The sequence below is a fragment of the Photinus pyralis genome, unplaced genomic scaffold, assembly GCF_008802855.1.
Source record: "Photinus pyralis isolate 1611_PpyrPB1 unplaced genomic scaffold, Ppyr1.3 Ppyr1.4_LG4, whole genome shotgun sequence".
Lineage (NCBI taxonomy): Eukaryota > Metazoa > Arthropoda > Insecta > Coleoptera > Lampyridae > Photinus > Photinus pyralis.
The window spans coordinates 28,716,471-28,729,459 of NW_022170511.1; positions in this window are offsets into that span (position 1 = coordinate 28,716,471).

A 12,989-nucleotide genomic window follows, 5' to 3' on the forward strand; every position below is an offset into this window, starting at 1 on the left:
ACTCCGTTTTATTTTAAAAATTTACTGTTATTATACCAATTATAGTAGAAACTCTCGTTTATCTCCCCAAGCTGAAAGTTGACGCAATCACACAAAAAGGTGTGAGTTGCTTGTTTTTTTCGAAAATGCAGAGGGAGAAATTACCAAAAAGTTCAACAGCCATTGTGAAAAAGTGTTTATTTTATTTAAATAAGAAGAATATCTTTTTTCGAGACGAACTTATGCGGAGCATGAAAATGTAATTATTTAGACATTTTCTGCTTGACTGTAAGTTAGTTTAGGGAAGGATTTTTAAATTAAAGAAATTTAAAATCTAATTATTTCGGCAACATAATTAAAATTTCTAAATATTAAGAGTATTTCATGCAATAAAAGGCCATCTTGTTTGTGAAATAGAGCTCGACCGTTACCCCAATCGGTCGCTAAGACAACACCCTACATCCAATTTTACACAGGATATAATTACATGGAGGAAGCGTTTGCGATCTGATTGTTGTACCTTTTACTTCACACTCGATCGTCCAATTTATTGCTCATTTTCGTCGACGACGGAACGAAATAGAATTTAATATCTGTAATACTCTAATCTTTATTTTAAGCCGCTTCCGAAATTTAGCAGAATCGATTTGATCCTCCTTTATTTCAATTTCATAATTATAAAGCGGCAATAGTAGGCACCTTCAAACTTGAAGCATAATCTAGATTAGATCAAAGGAAAGTCGCAATTATTTACTAATTAATTGATGAACATTGAAACAGTTACAATTCGTGAAAGGTTGGCATTAGTAGAGATTTTCCATTCGTTTTGGAATCGGAGCTTAACCATTCATAGCAGATTTAGGCCGGCTGTTTTAAACAGGATTGTTTTAATGCTGTTTCTGCTAATCGAATTTGTTCTGATAAGGGGTGTTAACCTCCCCCCGCTTTATACATGTGTATGACGGACTAGCATTTACACTAATGCTCATACAGCATTTAAATCGGCGTATTCAGAAAGATCGGTCGACTGATTAAAACGAACTTTAAACACGGGGAGTGATTGTAATTTGTAAATTCAATTTCCTACACATTCATTCATTTATACCCCAACTCATATTTCATAACAAAGCGTTGCTAAAAAAAATCTTTGTGTAGGGTAAATTGGGTATGCGTCCTCACTTTGTGATGTTCGCGTTTCAGACCGAAAAGTAGGTACTCAATGAAAGTTTGATTACTCAAATTAGCTTAGTCAAGGTCACAAATTTAATTTTTTTTAATTGGAAATTGGAATGAAAGTTTGTTCCAAATCCAATATTAAACACTGCCTGGAATTTGAACAATAAATCGCGCAATTTTAGGTGAATAATGAAATGTAGTTTGGCTATGGCTTTAAAATTGCAGTGTATTAATCGTCCTAAAGGTACGAGTAGGAACCACCCCATTGGTTATGGTAAACAGTTTGCGTTGGACAATATATTCCATAAATAAATATTTGCATTTTCGGCAGATGTAATAAGCATTAGATTGTTACATTCACAATTTTGCATTTTGTAAACTTATTCAAGCCGCATTATTGGTTATTAAGGATCCTCAGATCCTTTATAGTTTTGTATTGTCGTCCGTCCGTCCGTCCGTCCGTCCGTCCGTCCGTCCGTGTGCGCTCTAACTCTTTTTAAAAGTTGCCGATTGTGTTGAAATTTGGTATACGGGTACGTTGGACATTAAGAACGGACGCTATTGATTTTCAGGAAGCTGGTTCAACAGGAACAAAAGTTATACGACTTCGAGTGAATTGGGAACAGGAAAAACTGCGAACTCAATATAATAAAAATTAACATATTTCATTCCCTAGGTCATGTATCGAGTTCGGACTTTCGCTAGATCATTCCCTATGACTCTTAGATGTGTAACAATTCAATATAACTCTTCTCTGTGGTCTCGGTCAAAAGTTTTAGAGCAAAATGTACCCAAAATTATTCTTTACACATGAATTTAGAGTTGTAAAAGCTTTCAAACGCATTATCTTGATGCTGAAAGAGTTGATAACGTGCACGTTTGATAACCGCATGTGTGTGATTCAAAAATGTTAAATTATTTTTCTGAGGCCACATGGATTTTGATCAAAATATGTCAAAATCGTTAATTATGCACCAAGATCGTTGGGAAAAAGACTACGCGCATTATCTCAATGTCCAAGACATGAATTTGATGCATTTTTGGCGACCACGTGGATTATCAAAACATGTCAAAATCGTTATTTATGCACCAAGATCGTTGGGAAAAGACTAGGCGCATTATCTCAATGCCCAAGACATGAATTTGATGCATTTTTTGCGACCACGTGGATTTTGATCAAAACATGTCAAAATCGTTATTTATGCACCAAGATCGTTGGGAAAAAGATCAAGAGCATTATCTCAATGATCTAAACATGAATTTGATCTATTTTTATGGACCACATGGATTTTGATCAAAACATGTTAAAATCGTTATTTATGCACCAAGATCGTTGGGAAAAAAACCAAGAGCATTATCTCAAAGCCCAAGACATGAATTTGATGCATTTTAGTTAACTATAAAATGTATTTTGTAAGATTAAAATAAATTGTCGTTAAAAGTGATTGTAATACTGAGGATCCTTCGATATTTCGTTGTATCGGTTTATTCTATAAACGACTAGTGACGTAAGTAATAACTTGTTCTGTTGTACTTACCAGTTTACCTTACATTAAAATAAAACAAAATTAAGAATAGTAACTTTAAATTTCTGTTTCCCTAACCAAGGTTTTTTAAACTTTCTGGTGAGTGAACAAAAGTACTGAAAATTAAAAAGTTGTTGGAGTGCAGGGGATGATCGTTACATTCTGTTTAGTTTGTTGTTGATCGTGCCAGGACACTTTCGCCCGGGTCACTTATATTCTGAATAATTGAGCCTTCAAAATATTTTTCATAATGGTGACATTCCTATTGTTAAGAAGTGAGACAATTGCACCCCAAGATGAAGATGCTGTACCTAAAAGAAAAATGACATTTTTTGTGTGTCTCTGAACAGTTTGAATTCCCGCTCGGATTATAGGATCTTTGAAAAAACTTCTTTTTTTTCTTACGTTCACCTAATTATTACAATTTTAGATAATAGTAAAAACCGCTCTACAGAATACTTTCTTAGCTAACGTGACGTGACGTGTTTCTTATTTGAGTGCAAAAAAAACGCGCTGTGTTTGAGGTTAAAACATGACACTGTCACATTGTCTTCATCACATGCCTTCAAGAGGTTTAAAGCGCACATTTTTGACATTTATTCCTTGATTCTCTCAGCGTCGAGACGCTAATGCTTTCTCCCACTCCCAATCGCGGCCGATCGCTCGCTCGATGGCTTCATGTCCATCGATTTAAAAGAGAACGGACGGAGGATTACGATGAAATTTTGTAGCTTGATTCTTTTTCAAATTTGTAGATCGGAATTCGTGACTTGGCAATGTAGGCCAGAAAATAAGAAAGATTTGCACGAAATTCAAACTGAGCGAAATGTTTTACGTTGTTGGTATGACTATGGTCAGGAAAGAAAATTAGTGTTAGAAAGAGCGAGGTTATGTATTAGATCATTGGATTGGATCAATGATCTAATACAAATGAGATACGCTACGTACAATTCCTTCTAGTCCGAGAGGTGTATGGGTATTTGAGGCACGCTGAAAACTTGTCCAATACTTCACCCAAATAAAGAATTGCAGACCTGGCTGAGGAGTAGCGGGGCTAAATCAGCCCTTATGTTTTTAAAGATACGAATTTTTTTATCCAAAAAATATCCTTGATTTGACAAGTTGGAGTATTCACTGTTGCCAAAATTTTTCTCATGCAAGCACGAACAAAATGATGGAAGTATGGCCCAGATACCCGAAATTACTTAAGATAAGGTGGGAATATCGTAATAGCAAGCAATCCTTGTAACGGTACGTGTCTGATTTTCTTCCTCTAACGATTTTGTTAAAGAGACGTAAATTTAGAATTAGCTGTAGTCATCCTGTTTCATATATTTCACAATATTAGATAAATCTGAAGCATTACGTTGTAAATTAAGCAAATTCGTGCATAATTACCAGGAAGTGATTTAAATTTATACAAGTAACATTTTCGCACAGTTGGTTGCTCAAAGTGATTTTAACTCAAAGGGTTAAATATAATATGTTTTTCTACATTCGCGGTACCTTGTCATTTGTTTTACTATAATTTCAATGTATCAATGGAAATTTTGCATGCGACTAAAATGTGTTTCTGACGTCTTTGGCGAGGAAGTTTCATTTCGTTTTGTAAAGAACCTAATCAGTTTGATTTGAAATGGAAAATGTGCATCGACGTTTTTATTGGATAAAAGTAGGTAATATTAGATGATGGGTTAATACATTCATTTCTAAACTGTTAAATGCATACCTAATAATAGGACAGTTGAGGCAGGTATAATTACATTCCTGTATCCAGTAAAATTAAATAATCAACCAGACGTAGATGAACAACGATAGAGTAATATTTGAGTTACACAGAGTATTTATCTTTCAAAGATTTGAGGGATAAAGAACGCCTATAGAAATGTGGCACTATCTATGAATTATGAGCGCAGAGTGAAGTTTTCCAAAGTTCAAAACATATGCATTGAGTCTCTGAAATAATAATTTTACTTTTTTGCTTTTAGAATCGGTGAAAAACCTGGTTAAATCCTTAACAATATTAAAAGTGCACAAATTCGAGATAGGAATAGATCCCCCAATCCTGCAGCATGAGAATGTCCAATAACTTCATATTTTTTTAAAGAAAAGTTTAGTGGTTTATTAAAATTTTAGTTTGTAAAATTAAGTCCAAATTGAGTCCACTCATTCCTTGCCCCCCCCCCTCCCCCATACTTAATGAGACAGAAAATAAAAAGCTGACCTTGAAGTTAACGGAATGGTAGCAAAGAATTGTGCTAAAATCCCAATCAAATAAATGCAAAAGCATAAAATATACTAGGCAACAATGCAAAAACCCAAAGATCTAAATATGTTATGGTTGCGAAAGGGAATTTACGGAAATGATAAAGATATAAGTACTTACAAATATACTTACCGACGGTTCCAGAGCAGAAAAAGATTAAAACATGTTACGGTTGCAAGAGTCAAGCTAAAAATTTCGGTACTTACAAAACGTGGTGCGCCAAGATGCAAATGGCAAAAAGATAGATTTACTTACTATTCGGTTAAACGCCAAAAAGCGAAAAGATCCAAATTCATAGTGCGTTTTCTATTTATCGAAACGTCCTTTTCGGATAGAGAAAACTGGGATTCCCATTTCGTACGCGTATACCTTAGACAACCAAAACTGTTCATTAATTACACCTTTTTCTAATTTGCGAAAAATATAGGACAACTTGCACACATCTGGAAAACTTAGAGCGCATCCAGCGGCACCTCTCCCGACCGCTTCTGATATCGTTCATTTGCAAGTGATTAAAATTAATTTCCGGACGGAAGTTTCGGAAAACGGAGTTCTAATTTACCCCCATTGTCTCTAGGAATTTAGGTGTGAGATCAACATATCACCTGGTATCTACGAAAACTGCACGACCTTGCAGTTTTGAAAACTGATAACCTACGTGCGTTATCGGCGGTAAAATAAAGAATTAAACAAAAATGAAAACACAGAACTCACTCCTCGTCTCTTAGAGCAAATAAGTAAATTCCGAAACCACAATTTTTAGTAACGAAGCGGCCAGCTTAAAACGCTTCTAGATACCGGGTGTTCAGCAACGCTGGTCGACTTCACAGATATGCAGTGTGGTCATAACATCGGGTATGAACTGCAGGGCGAAAAACGGGTGCTTCCTTACAAAGTACATTGCACTTTTTTCAAAATTTTTAAAAATTAATTGCCGATTCAGTTTTTTTCCTGTTAAAACGCCACCAGATACCTACCAAATTTTAGAATTTTTTTCGCGCACGTGGTTAGGGGTGCGCTATATTGTGAGAGGAATTTTGGAAAAAATTTACAAATTCGGAAAATGGAAAGTATACTTATACCTCACTAAATAATGACAGTATACAAAATGTTTTTATATAACGTTATTTGCCATAATAAGGCAGCATGCAGTTGTTTTTATTCCAAAACAAACAAATGAGTAACGAAAAACAATTTTTTTAATAGCAATGTACCTTTTCATTAAAATCATTTGATAGAGATGCTTGTGTTGGTCTCTTCTATCACCCGATTTCTTCGTACATCTCAAATGTTACACTCCAGATTCGCCTAAATGTCCTACCTCTTTTAGGTAACTAAAATAAAAGAACGTAATACGTGTGCTTCAAATATTTGCCACGGTAAAAACCGTGCCATGAGGCCTAATGCAAACAATACGGTAATTACATGAAACCAAACCAATCCAACTATTATAATTAAGGCGTATTTTAAAGCCTCCTTTCGTATTAATCCTCGAAATGAAATTGATGAATCCACTTACGAAATGAGCTAGCCACACACAGTAAAATGAGTCTCAAGTAAACAAGTAGTAAAATTGAAAGTTTCCCAAATTCGAATTTTAGGCAAGAGGGAAAATACATAGACAAAGACCAAGAGTGACAAGGTTGGTTTTAAATGTGAACAGTGCAAATGTGAACTCCCAGAGGAGAAAGGAAGAGAAGAGAAGAGATAATTAGAAAATGAAAATGTTACAACCAAAGCTGCAAATTAATGTAGTAGTTATTTACTTACATAAAAACAGGAAAATGACACATTAATAAAAATAATTTTGCTAAGAAATGTGGGAGCGTGGGGTTAGTCTAAAATGATAGTACGACTCAAGGAAATTTAGTCACCACGGGCGAGGAGCGCGCTTTTTGTGCGCGAGAGTATTACCGCAACAACCATTCTTCCAGAAAAATTAATTTCCCGTAAAGGGGACATTAACTGGCTCCCGATTTCACTCCCTGCGATTTTTTTATGGGGGTTCCTTAAGAGTCGAGTGTACCACAACCACCCCACCACTCTAGAAAAGCTAAAGGACAATATTTGTAAAGAAATGGAATCCATAACTGCAGAAATCTCAGGAGTGGGCTTTAGGAATCCCAGGACAGAAATGGAGCATATTTAGATAATATAATTTTTAAAACATCTTCCAAAAGTGTTTGTAAATTTTAAAATAAATGTGCAATATGTGACTGGCCTGGTTTTTTAATTTAATGTTAAAAAAAAATAACCTTTTGGACCACCTTCTATAACATTTCAGTTTTCATATAGAACTATTGATTAATTATCAACATGGTTTCATGCGCTCTAGATCCACAGCAACGAATCTTATTTGTTTCACGGAATTTGCAAGTCGAGTACTAGATGATCAAGGACAAGTTGATGTAATATACACAGACTTCCGCAAAGCTTTCGATACTATCGATCACAACTTAATTATTAAAAAGATAAGAAGTTTTGGATTCAGCGACTCTCTTAGCCTGCTCTTTACATCATACTTATCTAATCGTCTACAGTATGTATGCTATAATAATTTTAAATCCGAAGTCTTTATTGCATCCTCTGGGGTGCCTCAAGGATCTAACTTGGGACTCCTCTTGTTCCTTCTATTTATTAACGACATTACCAAGGTACTCTCCTGTAAGTGCCTATTATTTGCGGATGACTTAAAAATATTTCGGAAGATTGGCTCTGAGAGCCACTGTGTTCACCTGCAAGAACAATTAAATATTATTCATGATTGGTGTACTGATAATAGATTGGATCTAAATATTGGTAAATGCAAAATATTGTCTTATACTAGAAAGCATGTCATTCAGTATGATTATTGTATTGACTCTGTTCCTCTTAATCGTGTGACCGTTGCAAAAGATTTGGGAGTAGTGTTTGATCAACGGTTAAATTTTTCAAACCACATTCAAGCTATTTCTGCGTCAGCTATACAAACATTGGGTTTCATAATTCGTAATAGTAAACCGTTTAAAAATACTGATACGTTGTTGTCCTTGTATTGTGTTTTAATAAGGCCCAAATTGGATTACTGTGATCTTATCTGGTATCCGATCTATAGGACCCACATTATCTCAATTGAGAAAATTCAAAGAAGATTTATGAAGTACGTTTCGTTTAAGCAAGATGGTGTCTATCCGGCTAGAGGTTGTCCCTATGATGAACTGCTTAGCCGGTTTAATCTGCAATCATTGGAGAAAAGACGTATTTGCAATAGTCTTAAATTTACCCATGGTCTATTACATAACCGTATTGATTGTCCTAGCGTACTGTCCCTATTTAACTTTCATGTTCCGCCTCGTACTAGTCGCTATCCGTTAGTTTTTCTTAATCCGACACCCAGAACGAACTTGCTGTTAAAATCGCCAGTGTGTTTGATGTCACAAAATTGTAATCAATACTGCACACAATGTGATTTAAATATCTGCTCATTATCAGATGTAATTAATCTATTTCATTAATCTTTAATTGGTTTGTCATTTCGTAGATATATATGTCTCCTTACATTTAAATATCTCTTTATTTTTTTATTTTTTTTGATAATCAATTTATAGTATATTATGTTTATTTTTCAATCATGCCATATTTAATTTCTGTAATTGTTCTGTAATTGGATGTACAAACATCTGTTGGACAATAAATCATTATTATTATTATTATTAATATCAATCTATGACAGTGATGACAGGAGTCATTATATGCATTTAGCAATGTGACAGATGCGACCGGTAAAATGACAGTTGCGGCCGGCAAAGTGACAGGTGCGACCGGTAAGGTGCGGCCGGTAAAGTGACAGGCGGCAGGAAAGGTAGTCTGGTCTGCCTCTGTCATGGAATCTAAAATTTCGTGACATAAAGCATGCATGAAAATGACGGTTTCATGACGTTTTTGGGAAAAATAATTAACTATAAATCCCAAAAAGCCAACCCCCCATAATTGCTCAGAAAACGACGTGTACATTTTTGGAAAAAAACCGTCACGTATTCCTAACATATCAAAGACGCGATTGAATGAATTAACTACTACACGTACTACACTGGTAAAGATTTACTGTAATCTAGTAGGTACCTATAAACTATCTAGCAAATAAACATGTTGTTTGAGGATCTGGACTCACGACTTTAGTTTAAAATTGATCCAACAACAAAATTTTATTATAGTGTTACCTGTCAATCGACAATCAGACCTGTGCACAACCGCACAAAATACACACTAAAAATGTAAAGGGAGTCATTCTACGCCCCTACAAATGTATGCCTATTAAAACTCAAACCCAAAAATACATATGTCGCAACATTTTTTACTGCGATGAGGTACGCGTACAGCTACAGAAATTAGAAAACTAAAATAATGTCTTGGAGTTGTACCTGAAAGCATAATCCATGTCATGTCATGTGCAATACAACCAGTTGTCTAAAGTTGCAGTACATATTTGTTTTAATGGGCGATGCGTATTTTAACATGAAAACATTTCGATCTGAATTCCATCAAATCATAAACTAATAAATGCACTGGTACGCATTTTGAACTTGGGGAAGGTATAATGGATATATTGATTATTTCAATAGGCAAAAGTAGAATACGTCTGCAAGTAAATGAAATGACGAGAAAGCTTCCTTAAGAAATTAGAAAGCAAATAAGGTTTTTAATCTTATATAGGTACCTGCGTGTGTATAACAACATTTTCCGGTTAAGATTGCATCCCCTGCATTTGACAGGAAAAGTAAGGCGTAGCGAGAGGCGGAATGTTATTTATGCTCCGTTGCACATTGGTGACTATAGAAGCTAGGCGGTACTTTGCTGCAGTGCACATGTCTGTTGCACTATAAGGCACTTTAGCTAGAAGTATGTGCATCGATGAGACCGAGGCGAAAGGCTATAAACGCTTCCAGAGTCAATACACTACAGAGTTTTACTTTCTATAGCGAAAGAATCGCTCGAAAACTGAAGTATCATATTTCATCTAACCTTCGCAATTCTCATCGTTTCAAATTAACCACCTTTTGATACTTGATATATAGGGGTAGGCGGTTGATATATAACGAACAAGAGCAGTTCGAAGCATATTGAAATCTGTAAAATAATGATGTTTGCTTATCAAGGGCAGTAAAACGCAAAATACACGCGAAAAGCGATTGAATTCGACTCGTTCAAATAAATCTAAGGGTCACTTCACCATAGGCATCCAATATATCCTCGTCTGCGTTTATCCCGATCCTGAGATTGTCCAGCTCGTCGAGATTAAGCTAGAAATTGACCCGATCAAACCGTTCCTCATTCACACACCGTTGAGCAAATCGCTTGTCACACTCCTATCCGTTCTGAACATTTGGAGATATAGCATATTGCATCAAACATTCGCAATAATTGGACAAAAGGGTATTGCAGGATTTTTCTACATGCACTTTCCTTGTTACTTTGTGAGATGCGAATATAAAGACGCTACAAAGACATCTCGTTTTATGTACGTACGTACTCTACGCTCTCTTCTAACTTCACAATAAGCGATCGTATCACTTCTGTTACTTTTTTTTTACTGTTTTTTATCTATGCCTTCTGTTCGTGCTTCGATAACATTAGCAGATGTAAGATTTGGTTTAGTACTTACTACTGTATCTTTGTAGTAAAAAGTGGCAATTAATCCTTCAATAAGTTTTAACTGGTTATTTAGTGGACGACTAGGGTTCACTGCTTAATTTCGCTTTTATCACCGCCGCAATTTGCTGAACTCGTCCGATCCCTAGAGTTGCCGATTACTCTGATTGAGTTTATCCGAGGCTTCCTAGAACGTCGCGCAAACCGCTGCTACCGTCGACCGTGACAAGGGGCAAGGCCGTACCGCTTGGTGGCGCTCGAGTACGTCCATCCAACCATTCGTTACGACGACAGCACATCCAGGTTACCACCAACTGCCGCTACTTTCTTCCACTCACATGATTTAGTTACTATAATTAGTAAATTTATTTATTTTTTTTGTTTAATTAAATTGTAACCATTATTCCGCGAATGCTTATTTAATTTTTCATGCCATTTGTGCGCGGACTTACTACCGAAGTTAGTCACAGTGTCGTTATTTCTTTCAGCTGATTTGATTAATTTATGCCGAATAAATTTGTTCCTCTGTTAATGGTTACATACAAGTATTAAAAAAAAAATTGGGTGGTACGGGGGATCAAAACAACCACTTTCTTCAAATATCCCGAGGGTCCAACGTGTTTCGTGTGGGAGCCACCCTCAAACAAGTGTTGAAATTTGCATTTAAACGACTCAAATCGTTAGTTTTGTGTTATTTGCGACATTTTCAATGAGACGACTCACTAGTAGGCGGGGGACACTTTCTAACCCGAAGGACCAATCTTCAAATGAGTATAACTTTTGTTTGAAAAGTGATTTTAAAATAACTGTTCCTTAACTCATCAAGTATGTAAACAACAAATATCGTGAAATTCTCTCCATTTCCGTTGTCCGGCCAAGAATTTCAGTGGAATTTTTTTCGGATTTTCAGATTCGTGATTTTTATGTTCAAAAACCCCTAGATACCAAATTTCGTCGAAATCACAATTTTTCATACCAAATTTTTCAAAATGGGAAAGGACATACCTCAAAACCTATTCAAAGACTTGCTACCAGTCTTTCCAACTCTTATGGTTTCTTAGAAAAAAAATTAAAGAAGAAATGCAAATTTCACCACTTTTTTGAGAATGGCTCCAAAACGAAACATGTTGGACCCTCGGTTTATTTGGAAAATGTGCTTGTTTTGATCCCGTCTACCTAAATCGAAGGATTTTCGAATTATTTAAGTTTTTTCGAAAGTTTTATAAATCATAATGCTGTGTAGACAATGTCGGGTTGGACGTTGAGATTTAGTTTCGGTCGCCCGATTGGAGTACGGGACTAATCAAATGTTCATTTTAATTCATTGCATTAATCTGGTGGGTTTCCTTACGGATAAACACAAAACGATTTAGCGTGTCTAGCCTATTCTAAGGGGTTTGTTTATTTGTTTCGTAAAAAAGATTATTTTCTATAATTATTAAGGATAGGGAAATTTTTATCTCATTTTCGTTATCAATTTGTTTTGTTAATTTATTTATGTGACAGTTCAGATTTGAGTTATTGGGTATTCCGTTTATTTGTATAAAAGATTCATGTAATTATGTAGATATGCTTTTTAATAGAAAAAAAAACTGTTTATTGTCGTAATATAATGTTGTATTTAAATAAGAAAATTCCACGTAAAATTTGGCGACGTGGCTAGAAAAAGTTTCCTGTAGCAAGGTGTTGACTGGTTTGTCAAGAAGTTAGGCATCGATAATTGGATAAGAAATTTCAATTTGTTTAAGGTGGGAAGACACGTTTAGAGAGTTCCTAAAGTGTGATTTTGTTTGTTCTCGTTAACTTATAATTTTAATCGTACATAGTTTCCATCTAGTTAACTTATGTAAATTCTATTGTTGATTTTTTAATATATAATAATAATAATAATAATATTTATTGTCCAAACAAGTAGATTCTCTATAACAGGACAATATCTAAAAAAGAAATGTTACAGTAATTGCGAGCCGCTAACTATTCAAGAAAGAAAAAAAAAATAAAATAAACAAAAAAAAATCTAAAAATTCAACTCAGATACAACTAAACTCATTCAACGAATTTTAACAGTTCGTTTAAAGTAATATTAAATATATCCGTGGTGGAAGGTAATTCGTTCCCCAGAGAGCACATTAAATGAGCTGGTGATCTCTGTAACGCAGCAGTTCTGCATCTGAACGGGTTGAATGTTGCTGTGCATCTTGATGACAATCTTGGAACGCGGAACCTGATTTTGTTTAGTAAAGAAGTGCAATCGACAGTATTGGACAAAAGTTTGTAGAGAAAGGTAACACATAGCCGCTTTCTTCTGGTACTAAGAGGTAAAAGTTCAAACCGCGCACACATTCTCGACTGGGGGATAACATCCATCTTCTCGGTAGCATAGGTATTTTAAAAGCCTACGTTGGACGCGCTCA